Source organism: Strigops habroptila, chromosome 6 (genome assembly GCF_004027225.2).
Source record: "Strigops habroptila isolate Jane chromosome 6, bStrHab1.2.pri, whole genome shotgun sequence".
NCBI classification, from domain to species: domain Eukaryota; kingdom Metazoa; phylum Chordata; class Aves; order Psittaciformes; family Psittacidae; genus Strigops; species Strigops habroptila.
In genome coordinates this window covers 66,336,225-66,348,608 of record NC_044282.2, presented here as the reverse complement: position 1 = coordinate 66,348,608, position 12,384 = coordinate 66,336,225, and the positions used below count along the sequence as shown (strand labels likewise).

At 41.5% G+C, this 12,384-nt stretch overlaps 1 protein-coding gene across 2 annotated transcripts in view; it reads right to left on the bottom strand.

Annotated features, from left to right (window-relative positions):
* MEIS1 (Meis homeobox 1) overlaps window positions 1-12,384 on the bottom strand; it is a 108,187-nt gene that overhangs the window by 67,737 nt on the left and 28,066 nt on the right. The window lies entirely within an intron of this gene.

Sequence of the window (12,384 nt, the reverse complement as noted above, 5' to 3'; positions counted from 1 at the left end):
TTTGAGATTTACATGTGAGAAATGAATACAATTGGATCAAATACATACTAAAACAAATTGTTGACTCCCATGAAAGTCAATAAAATCAAAACAAATTTCACAGGTTTTATCCACTAGCATTCGAGATTTTATTTCATTATTTTTTATATATTTATGGAGCAGAAATTTGCTTAACTCTTTCCCACTTTTCTTTTACTGAAACAATAAGACTCTGCAGAATATTTTCTGCTTGAATATTATCACCAGGATAGCATATGGCAAACTAGCAGCAGGCAGTTTATCTTCATCCTCTTTGTAGGCTAAAATTAGCACAATGCTTTTGCAACAGTGTATGATGTATTCGGACCAGTATGATATACCTAATACAACTTCAGATTCATCCCTGGCTAACCTCCAATACTCAAGTAAATTGATTGCTAATTTTAACTGAGTATTAATAAGTTTAGCATCAAGTTGGCATTTATCAACTTGAGAGGCACTTTTAAGTTTAATACTGTCATTTCACCCACACCAAATGCAACACTAAATAAAATTTGTGTATTAGTAACACATTGAATTTCAATTCATCTGCATGAGGCAATTCTGATTTATATTAACACATTATATATGGAAAGCCATGCTGCAAAATTGAATAACTGTGCATACCTTGCTTTTCAGCGATACAATACAATTAATCATGGTGAAGAGTTGATAAACCCATGTTATGACTAACATGCTTCTCCTGCTGCAGCCTGCATTCCTGCAGATTGTTAGCTGGTTACTTTATGGAGACAAAACTCAACCAAGTTGCCAACTCCATTTGGATCAAATTAAACCAAGTCACAACTTTATGTTTCCTGACAACGTGACTACACCAGCCCTCTCTGCCTGCCAGTCTGCTCTTCAACCTGGTGAAGTATGGCCTCCTCAGGGGTCTTTTAGCTGGGTTAAATATGTGGTGAGACACTAATGTTAGCACTGCTTGCTAATTTGTTTCTTGTGGCTGTAATGCCTAACGTAATGTAACAAAGAACTTAGCACAACACTCTTCCTAAAGGAAATACAAAAAAAAGGCCCTGTACTTCACAAGAATGTTAGGTTTACCACCTTTTTTGCCAGGTTCGCAGAATAAAAATGTATAATAGTGGGAAGTAGTCACATCCAAGCATATATATGAACGAACACACACACAAACTTTAAATATTTATACACTGACATTCAAAGATTTTGTGGCTCAGTCTGCTTAAAATAGCCCTCTGCTTTACATACAGCCCATCACAAAACTACAACATAGCACCAAGTTACACTGAATGAATATTACCACTATTCTTGCTTTTACACAGCTGGCAGAATTTGCATGGGTTACTCCAGACACAGAAAAAAGAAAATGGGCAGAATTCTGCACCAAAGCCTCTCCTAGGGCACCCTCTCTGCCACAGCCAGAGACAGGAGAGGATAAATAGGAAATGCTCTGCTAAGTGAGGAAGGGAGGATGAGTACGGCATGAACATGTTTCAACCCCACTTTATTGCCTCTTTTCCAGCCCCTGCAATTTGCCTGCATCTTATCCCCCACTCTTTAGCAAGAGGCCGCTACACTCTGATGTTACAGTGCCCTGAAAGAAACTTAAATACAATTTTAAATTATGACACTTTACTTCAAGCAGTTCAGTTAATACTGACCACATTATCTCTTTCCCCTGCTCCACAAAGGCAGACAATACAGAAGCACATGTGCTATAACCCAGGGCCCCAAGCAGAAGCACCATAGTTGGGTTTCTCCTTCAGTTCTGTGCCAGGAAGGGACGGAGGAGATGCTCTTGGCACGGCAATGCTAACAATGAAAGGTTCTCCATCCTACAAGCCTTGCTTTCATGACCTTCACTTGCTGACCAGGGAGAGCTAAGATACGCCTTCTTCAAAGTCCATCGGGACACTACAGACTCCAGAATATATTTAGCATGCATCCATGTGACACTAACTGCTATTCAGAGCACTGGGAGAAGATTTAAAAATCAGTTAGGTTACGTCCACCACCTTTAGCTCTTTTCTGAGGACATTAACTGGTGCCTTTTAGTAGGTCTTCTCCTGCCTTCCTGCAAAAGATGCACTTACAGCCCTGAAATGATACACAGTACCAAGGCTGCAAGGGCCATTGCTCTCCTGTGGCACAGGATCAGCCACAGAAAAACAAAGGACTAAGGGACAAGTTGTTGAAAAAGGCTGCCCCCACCGTAATTTTATTTACTTCCATGATGGTTCTTCTTTCTGACACCTTCACATTAGCTTCTGCAAAGAGCAACCACAAAAAACTGCCTGCAAAATCTGTGTCAGCTTTTCAACGCTCATGAGGAAGAAAATAAATAATATATAAATAAATATATATATCTCTATATATATCATCTGTGGCTATTAGACGTCAGAGATACCACCTGGTGATGAGGAAGTTCCCAAGCCACAGAGTGCTGGAGGGTGGCAGAGGGCCCTGGGGAGATAGTGCTTGCCCTGATATGACACCGTTCCTACAGCATGTCATGGGCACAGCCAGGCTCTCCGGTGCCCTTTCTCACCTCCCAGGCTCTAGCAGCAGAAGTTCAAGCATGCCAAACCCAAGATGCAAATGCTACATGGAGGAGGCATCATGGCTAAAGAGACAAGTCGACAGATAGAAGGTTTTACCAATGACACCCTCATTCAAAGACCTGCTAGAGCAGTGTCAGGCATTTGCTTAGTCACAGCCTTGCAATCCCATACCAGCTTGGGGAGAAGAGACATCGGGCCTCTCCCTCTGCTATTTCTCATGGCACTGACTAGTGGGTCACCAGGCCAGAGGGAAGCGGTCCCCAGTGAATTATGCAGTGACAGGTGGCTCTGCCACCACCACAAGCCGCAGGGGCTGCCCCCATCGCCCACAGAAGGTCCCATCTCATTCAAAAAGAGAATTAAAAAAAAGCCTGTATGCACCAATGTGCTTAGAAAAAGTGATGTCAGCATCTTACAGCGTTGATCCTATTAATTAATCCCCGGAAGAATGCCCCCTCGCCCACAAATGTATAATGTAATGCCAGCTTAATCTTACCTAAAAAAAAAAAAATACAATGCAATAAGATTACTAGTCTGACTCTGCTAACTGCTACAGCACTGCTTAATCCTGCATTTCAGTGCTTTAACAAGCTCCTACAATACTGTACGGAGTTTATCAGCGCAGTTGCTGAGACAAGAAGGACTTATGTTTTAAACAATGTAATTCCACCATCTTTTGTGCTCTTCGCGTGTTATGTTTATACAATGACTTTCATCCTGCAAGATCTCAAAGCCTATTGCCTGTTCCTGTTTCCATTGAAGTCTTTCCGGTTTCACATTGAAGCAGGATTAGAAATGAAGAAGAAAAATGTATTTTTGTTTTATATATATATATATATGGGGGAGTCATAGCAGCAAGATTTGCTGGGGCAGGGGGCTCATCCCTTCCACCGTCAAATGCAGCTGGGACATGCAACCCCAAACTGGGCCCCTCCTCTCAAAAAACTGCAAGAGAACCACCCTGCCCAAATAATCAGGTACAAATGTGACCTATGAAAGTACTGTCCCCCCATCCCTGCAACAACTTTGCCTTCATCCCCAGGCCGCTTTCCCACTGGCACGGCCATGCTCTGGCAACACGCACCTGCAGCCACACATTTCCCAGTCTTCGCTGGCTATAGACATATTAAGCTTCCCACGGAATAGGAGAAGAAAGCTCTGCTCCCTCCCTGTAATTATCAAATCAGCCCGAAAATGAGGAAGAATTGAGAATCCTCATTATAGCACATCATAAAACATAGCGAGGTCTCGCGCTCGCTGGATGTTATTGGTGCAGTCTGCCAACAAAACTTTACAAAGAGCACGGGATTTCATGTTTGCAGAGATATTAAAGTCATAAAAGGGGAAATTTGTATTTTATTTTCCCACAGCCTAAATGAAGGTGAACCAAGCAAATTTGGCAAAGAGCGCTAGTCAGATGCCATTTCCCACAGCAGTGTGGTATTTTCCTCTGGGAATAAAACATTCTCCTTCAACTACTGTTTATAACTCTTATCAGTTCAACAGCAATAGAGCCATCAAGTCCAATATCTTGTGGAAAAAAGTCAAGGTCAACAAGTACTTGCATTTTCGTTTATCTTTAGCTGCAATTGCTACTGACATTCAATTGGGTAATAAACATGAGGACTGTCAAATGCTCTCAGCAAACAGGTGATCCAAAAGCTATCACAGAGAAAGAGGCTACTACCAGGTAATCAAACAATTCTGTTGCAACAATTATGATTTGAGTGCATTCATTTACAGAAGCAATCACCTGTCAAATTTGAATGAATAGCATCAAACCATTCCCACCACCAGGGTAATAAGGGCAAGAAAATACAAACTATGTCTACTTTATTCCCAACAAAAGCATGCCAGCATCAGCAAGAGCCATGAAAAAAAAAAATATAAAAAATCCAGTATCTTATTTCCTGAATTAAATTTTATAAAATTATTTTAACATAAAAACCAGGGGAGATCAGCCCAAGTAGCTTGATCTCATGTTGGTCTCTCCCAGGAGCAATAATGGGTGTTTAGGAAAGCCAGACAGAAAGGAGGGGAAACACCGAAGTGGCTGTGCCACAGCTCTGACAATCAGCACTTGGGCAGCTTCCTGAGCCAGCAGCTGCATCTGGACCAGGGTTTTTAATAGCTACAGAAGGACCTATTTTTCCACGAATTGGTCTAATCTCTTTTTGTCCCTTGCTGACCTCCAGAGCACACTGTAGCAACAAATTTAACCCACCACGTAAAACATTTTTATTTGTTTTAATTCTGCTAACGCTCTGGAAAGCTCCTGTGCCATGAACATGCACCCTTAGTTCTTGCCTTATGGGACAAGCACCCTGTTTCTTCATATAAAACCCATTATTTCAAAGTCTTCTCTTCCAACCTTAGTCATATTTTTTCCCCCCTCCCAGCATTTCACGTGAGAGGTAGGAAAATGCAGCCTGATGGCACACCCTGTTGCATCACTAATCCAGAAACAGTGTGTGTTTATGAGTTTATACTCACTGTGATGTTTCTCAAAAGTGGGGACTATCTCAGGAATATGACTTTGCTTTTTTAACCTCCAATTTAAAGAGGTCAATGGCACACACCTGAAAGTCACTCTGCCTGCATTAGACAACAAAAGACTCAGCTGAAGCCACAAAGACCTGGGGATAGGGCTGGTGCCTTCAAGGTGGAAAGCACATGGGTCATATGGGAAGCTCATTGGTTACCACGAGCCACAACAACCTCAAGGAGCATGATCAGGACATGTAGAGGGGGGAAAAAAAAATCCAATAGAATTTTTCTAAGCAACAGTTGTCTCAAGAAACAATTTTCTAAATCAAATTGAATCAGTGGTCTTCAGAACACAAGAGTCAGGTCCTGTTAAAAAGGGGTATCTTGGACACTGAAAACTTCAACATATTTCTACAGCTACTTGCAACCAAACCTCTCTCTGCCTCATCCAAGGAGGAAAGCAAGATGCCCTTCAGTCCAACACCTAAGTTTTTACGTAACATCCTAAGATAGGATTTAGCACTGTGGTATTTTCTACCCCATTTCTCTGCTTGGCATATTCAAGATCTTGCCCTCGGTAACATACCCAGGGCTGTGCAAACACACACTGGGGCCTGTAAAAATCCCTGTACTGCTGATGCGATGTTCAGTTCAGGGTCAGGGCCATGTTCTTATATACATGTCTATGTATACTTTGACTTGTGCACAGCCACACAAATGTTTTATGGGTTGAACATGTTTAAATTTAGAAAAACCTGCCAAGAAAAAAAAAAAAAGGACTCCAGCACATGAATTTTGCTGCTTGACTACAGACCGGCTGAGAAGTCAGGAATATTTGTATTTCCATAGCCACTTTAAAGGTAAACAGTTCCCAAAGTCGTTTTGCCTCCTTTTGCTCTGCCAGCAATGCCAGTGATTGCCTCTCTGCTCCCCTCCCAGCTGGAAGGTTTTCCTAAGCGAAGACTGAAAGTCGCATTAAACCATGCTGAAATGGTTGTGCTGGTTTTGAACCACTTATTATCTCTGGGGGCTGACCTGAAAAACAAGTTGGTACTTAGACGGAGAAATTCAGGTTTCCCCTGAAAGGCAAATGGAAGGAAGGAAGGTTTTTTACAAGGAAAAGAATTCGTTTACGACTACGCTACCCACAATTTAGGCAAAACAAGCAACATTTATAAGTATTTAAGTTAGCTTTGCCAAAGTGAAAAGCAAAACGTGTGTTAATAACAGACGTTTGAAGCTAACGCGAATGATTAAAATAAATCCTGACACTGGGAATAGATTGATGCTCGAATCATGACAGACACTTGCTTCCAAGTGAGGACTCTCTCAGATGCACCATACTGGAAGTATAACCCTGCCTAGCTGAGGCACAGAGGCTTAATGCTGCTGAAATCTAACTTTAACAGCTGAATCAGGCTGATGAGACAAAAAAAAAAAAAAAAAGAAAAGAAAAAGAAAAACCAAACCAGAAGGAGGAAAAAAACAGTTTCACGCCCCCCGGCTTTAGAGCAGAATGATAAATTGACATCGTGTTGTTATGAGCATAATCCTCAACTACTCAATCACTGTTAAAAAATAAAACATGATTCTGGGGAGATAAAAATAATTAATGCTGGTGCTGCTGAAGAATATGCACCTACATGAAGAGTTTCAAATAAATATGGGGCTGTTTTAAATCTCTATCTCACATCAAAGGAAGAGGGCACAGGTGCTCATGCTGATTTAAAGCAAACTGAGTACTGCCCGCTTGATGGAAAAGCAAGAAAAGAAAAGGGGATGCCAGAGCGTCAGCAAGAAAACTGATACCACTCCATTGCCAAACAAGCCTATTACGCTTAATTCGGGATTCACAATACATAAAGCACCAGGAAAAATACCGGGAGCTGCCCCTGTTGACTAATGCCCTGTCTTTTCTAATCGAGGGTCACATCCAGTCTAACCGATCGCATGATAATGGCATCAGAAAAGGTCAATCAAAGACAAGCCAAAGCTTCCACTGCCTGGCTGACCTTCGGAGCTTGTGACAAATTGCTATCAGTCAATGTCAACTAATGACAGCGGCTCTTTGGCTAATCAATTGTTCTAAAAATGATCAAGAAAACTACTCGCAGGACAGCTCATTTTCACATCAATGCCTGTGAAGTATGAAAAGCTCATTTTTTTTGAGTTTTTAATAAGCTCATAAGTAAAGCAGTTACTTGGTAACAGGGGTCACCTTAGTGAAAAGACAGAACCTTTGTCTGCCTTTTACATATTCTTTTATTACCATATTATAGTAAAAATATGCCATGCCATTACTATGCCAGAGGGCTACATAATAAAGTAGGTAATACTTCATACTTTTTTTTTTTTCTTTTTCTGAGATAAATACTTCTGTGGTTTAGGGGCCTCTGTTTGGATGTAAATAATTGTTGATATACTCTCCATGCATTTAAATGCGAAGCAATCACCACTGGCACACAGGTGACGTGCCCACTCACTACTCACCCAAACCTCACGTGACAGAGGCGGTAGCAAAAGCCATGCTGCAAAATCCAGCAGCGCTGCTGGGAAGCTAAGGTCTAACAGCAGAGATTTTGTTCTTAAACCCACCCATCCCATGCGAGCGCAACTTATTCCAACTATTTCCGACAGAATTCACATTCGGTAGGAAAACCGCATGCTCCGAAACCCCCAAAGCCCTGCAAAAGCAAACAGACATTTCCGCCCTGGAAGGATTCTGTGTGTAAAAGCCAACGTGGAAGTGCACAAAGGCTTGGGCTGTGGGACGTGTATCGCGGTTCTCCCTGTATATCAAAGGTGTGTTTGTGGACTGGAGATTTGTCCATCCCTTCATCATACCTGCCTCTCCCAGCATCATCATCCTGTGCTTCTCAAAGCCTCACAACCAGGCCACATTTGAATCCACATTCATGCATCAGATATTAGTAAACCAACAAATCCACACTGGTCTAAGGCTTGAGACGAGCAGGCACAATTACAATTTGCTTTTCCATAAAGAGAGTGTTAGGCAAAGTACATCACAAGGCATCGCATCACAAGAAGCCTCCTGAGAAGACACCACATTGAGAGGGAACAAGGAGCTATCGCTTCAGCACAGGGACGCTTTTTACTTGGGTTTACCTCATTACTTGGGTGATTCTCACCTACAGCACCTGTACTGCCAAAAAGGATTTACCTCAAGGAAAACACCCCTCGCCAACCCAACTGCCCCCAAAGCAATCCCCCACCTCACCACTCAACATGGAGAATGGGGCAGTTGGAAGCACTAAACAAGAAACATTAAAACTTTTGTTTTCAACGGAGAAACTGCAAAGTGACAGCAGTTTCAGGTTACACCCTAAACCTGCCTTGCTATGGTAGTTTTTCAAATTAAAATATCTTCTGTGGCCTCGGCCACTCTCGAGCCGTCCATAGGCAAGAAAGAAAGGAGGCAGGGCAACACTTAAGCTCAGCCATAATTGGAAGTATGTGAAAAATGAAGTGTCAGTTCGGTCAATAAAGGGCAAAGGTGAAGGGGAACTGCAGCCCAAACTCGGTGCGAAATGTGCTCATTAAGACACCCAATCCGCGGGCTCCTGCCCACCTATCCCATTAGTCATCGGCCATCTGACCGCTTCAAATGCCTCCCCGCTCTTATTACTTTTCTTCTCCCATGTTAAAAAAAAAAAAGGCGAGTTGGAATATAAATCCTTGCTCAGTCATCTGGAACATAATGTGGCCCTTCTCTCCCCCTCCACCCGGCTCTGTCGCCTGCCTTCGCAGCCTCCAAACAACCGCCTTGAGATTCCCGGCAATAATAAACGCGATTGCCTTTTTGCCTAAAGGTTGCCCGAACTCCTACAAAAGCCTGGAAAAAAAACCCATTGCAGCCATTGATACATTTTTATAAAGAAATATCGCTGCTTTCTACTCCCGGCTTGAAAGAGCAACAATTATTTGGAGGTTAAAAAAATGTTTTGAACCGAGGCCGAGGCTTGCACAAAAAAAATAGGAAAGAAACAACACGCGCAAATAGGAGACACTGATGGATTATTTTTCTTTTTCTTTTAAGCCGTGTAGGAGAGCTAAACATGGGAATTAAAGAGCCTCACTCTGGATTAAAAGTGACTGTACCATGGCTTTTTTCAGTGTCCTCCTGGCCTCGCTATTTGAAAAACAAACAAAATAAATCTGTTAATACCCCAAACAGGAATCTTTTAAAGTTAGAATATGCGGTAAGCTAAAGCAGTGTCACTGTGAGCATCACCTGCCTGCACTCAGGAACTTGCTTCTCTTTGGTTTTTAGTAGAATGTAGCAAGTTCTTTCTCCACTGTCTAAATTCAGACCTCTTTGCACCATTTGGAGTCAGACCTCCGAAGGCCCTTCACGATAACTTCAGAGCAATGGGAAAACAGTCGATGAAACTTCTTCATAATATTATTCTGCATTCCTGTACTATAACTATCCCCTACGATGATACAATACTGGGCCTTTATAAGAGGTCATGTCAACGTGCTATGCAATAACATATCCTGCTGTTCAGTGGCACGAGACCCCAGAACAGCTCCCTAGCAGTTAAATATGGATTTCTATAACAGATCGAAGCAGCTGGGAGTCATTACTATTTACTAAGTAAATAAATTTACATGTTAAAAAAGACTTTAAAATGTGTACAAGAAAGAGCATCTCTCTCACGTTTTCAAAGGTAATGTGTTGTGCATAGGGGCATAAATAGGTTAAAAAATGCACTTTGAGAGGCTTAAAAGTAGTAATGAATCAGGTAAAGAAGAAAAATTTCCAAAAAGTCCAAGAATAGACCTTAACACAGTCTGGGTTAAGGGCTGAGGGAGAAAACTTTTGTTAAGCGGCTTAAGCTTTCCAGTCTGTGTGCCTCTCTGAAAATGCAAAGCTCACACTTGCATCCTTGCGATACCTTCAGTCAGGTTGGAAACATGGCTCAGAAGGTGCTTTTACCTACCCCAACAAGGGAAGTAGGTTGTGGGAACAACCTAAAAATAGACAGCTTTAGAGGGTGATATTTCTGGTGATTAGTTTTGTTTTTTTAAATGGCAAACGCACTCTTGACAGATGGAACCAAGAGGAACTTTTACAAACTCCTAAAAATAGGGAAGCCCATAATATACCAAATATATGTCATGCAACTTATGCATCTCGAGTTAACGCCTGTGCTTGCAGGCATGAGCATGCGGGTCCTGAGCCTTTTGCTGCCACCCTTCCGTGGCACCCGGCTGCTGAGGCAGTGCCACGCCGGCCACTCTTGCTGCCAAGAAAGGCATCCAGCAGAGGTGAGTATGTGAGTTTAACCAGTGTTGCCACTCCTCACATCAGGCCACCAAAGAAAAGCCTCCAAATCACACATTCTGAACTTAAACGTAGTTGGGGAGAGGCAGGATATTTGCTATCTTTTTCTTCTCTTCCCCTTTGGTCATTCAGGATCATGGTTTTTGACTTCTTCCCCATGTGGGAATGCTAAAAACATGCTTTTTTTTACACAAGGTGTATATGCAGGCATGGGTGTGCTTAAACAAATGAGATTTCCCCATGATCTCAACCTTCAAAGGGCTTCAAGGCATAAAGAGGGCAAACAAGACATAAAGCAAGGCTCAGCAAGACCACCGACACCCTTCCTGCAACCTCATTCCTCAAAAAAAAAAAAGCCATTTCATAGATGGCAAGTGGCCTGAAGGCAAGTCTTGTTAATAGAGACCTCCTGGACAGGGTTGCCTTTCCAAAACTCTTTTCCCAAACTTGACCTGAGAGCTCCAGTCAGCAAATTCCCACTATTGTTTACTCTTCCCTGAAGTTCACCTTTTCCATGAAACACATCTACCAAGCCCCAGCAGCAATTCCAGCCTCAACAAACCATATCCTGGGATTTGGGTAAAACTTTCAGAATCAGCTAAAGCATCACTTACAAGTCTTTCTACAGATATTCAATAGGACTCAAGCTCTAAAGTCCCTTTAGAAAACCCTTCCTGACTGAGGTTATAGCATGCACCTTGCTAGGAGCCAACCAGGACGGTGATGATAAAACATCAGATACAACTGGCACTCACCACTAGTAAAATGCCACATTTAAGAGAAAATGAAGCCTGAAAAATCTTTTAAAAGTACTTCAGGAACCAAGCAGCTCAATTTCCAAAGGCCCAGGAGTTTTAGGAGCATGCTGGCAAGCCTACCCGCAGATGTTTTGTCCACATACATATACACATAAACACGTGCACATCCATCTGAAAAAAGAACAGCCCTATCCAAGTACAAAAAAGTCCTCTGAATATTTAGTTCAAAGCCTATTTTTGCAGCAGCTTTTTCACCCTTAAAAAACCCTGCAGATTTAAAGTTTGCTCTGAAAGCAAGGGGCTCTAATGAACATGTTGACACCACTTCAACTATAGCATTGTGAACAGCACCACTAGAATATATACGTATACATACTTGAAAGAAAAAAGGCCCCCTGAATTTATGTTGCATATCATTTTCCAGTAAAAGTCAGAGGTCAGAAGGTTACCAGTTTCTGCCTTAGCTCTGAAACAGTTTACTATTCCAGGCCCCATTTTTACTAGGCTATACTTGCGATGAAGTCAGCAACTTTTCTCTAAACAATAAAGTGTCTCAAATACTTAAAATTCTATAAAGAGATGTTATTCACCATGTACGTTAGGTCCACGCGTATAAAAAATTAAAATATACTGGTTTAGTTTAAAAACTAATCTTTTTAAATGCAGACTTTGCAATGCTAATCAGTACTGTTCAACCTTTTTTTGGAAACACAATTCCTTTGTTGTCTAACAGCACTCGAATGAAACATGATCATAAAACCAGATTTAAAAGTATATACCTATTGTGAGTTCAGAGCCAACTTCAATAAACCACTCTCTTTTATATTCAGATTAAGGATCCTTTTTAAATTTTAATTGCATTAAATTAACACTAAATCCAGTGCAGTTGGTCTGTTTAGAAAAAGTATGAAGCATTTAAACAGCTTCTCAGAAAAAAACCCAGAATTTCAGCTTTTTAGACTTCGGAGCTTCTGAGTCAGCGCTAACTGTTAGAGGTATGTCCCATTTCACTTGCACCAAGCTTGTTTCATACTCGTCTTGCTAAATCAGTTGCTCTGGCCTGGCACTCAAACAAAACATTTTTGCATTCAAGTAAATTGGAATTGAGTAAAAATAGTAAATAAAAGCACTGCTCCAGATTTTGTAAAATGGGCCAGCTAACAACTTTACATGCAGCAAAGTTTTGATGGCATCTTTGAAATATTAGCATGCATTTCTGCAATCTTAATTACATTTGCTTTTGAAGATTTCATCTTTTAACCCATTTGAA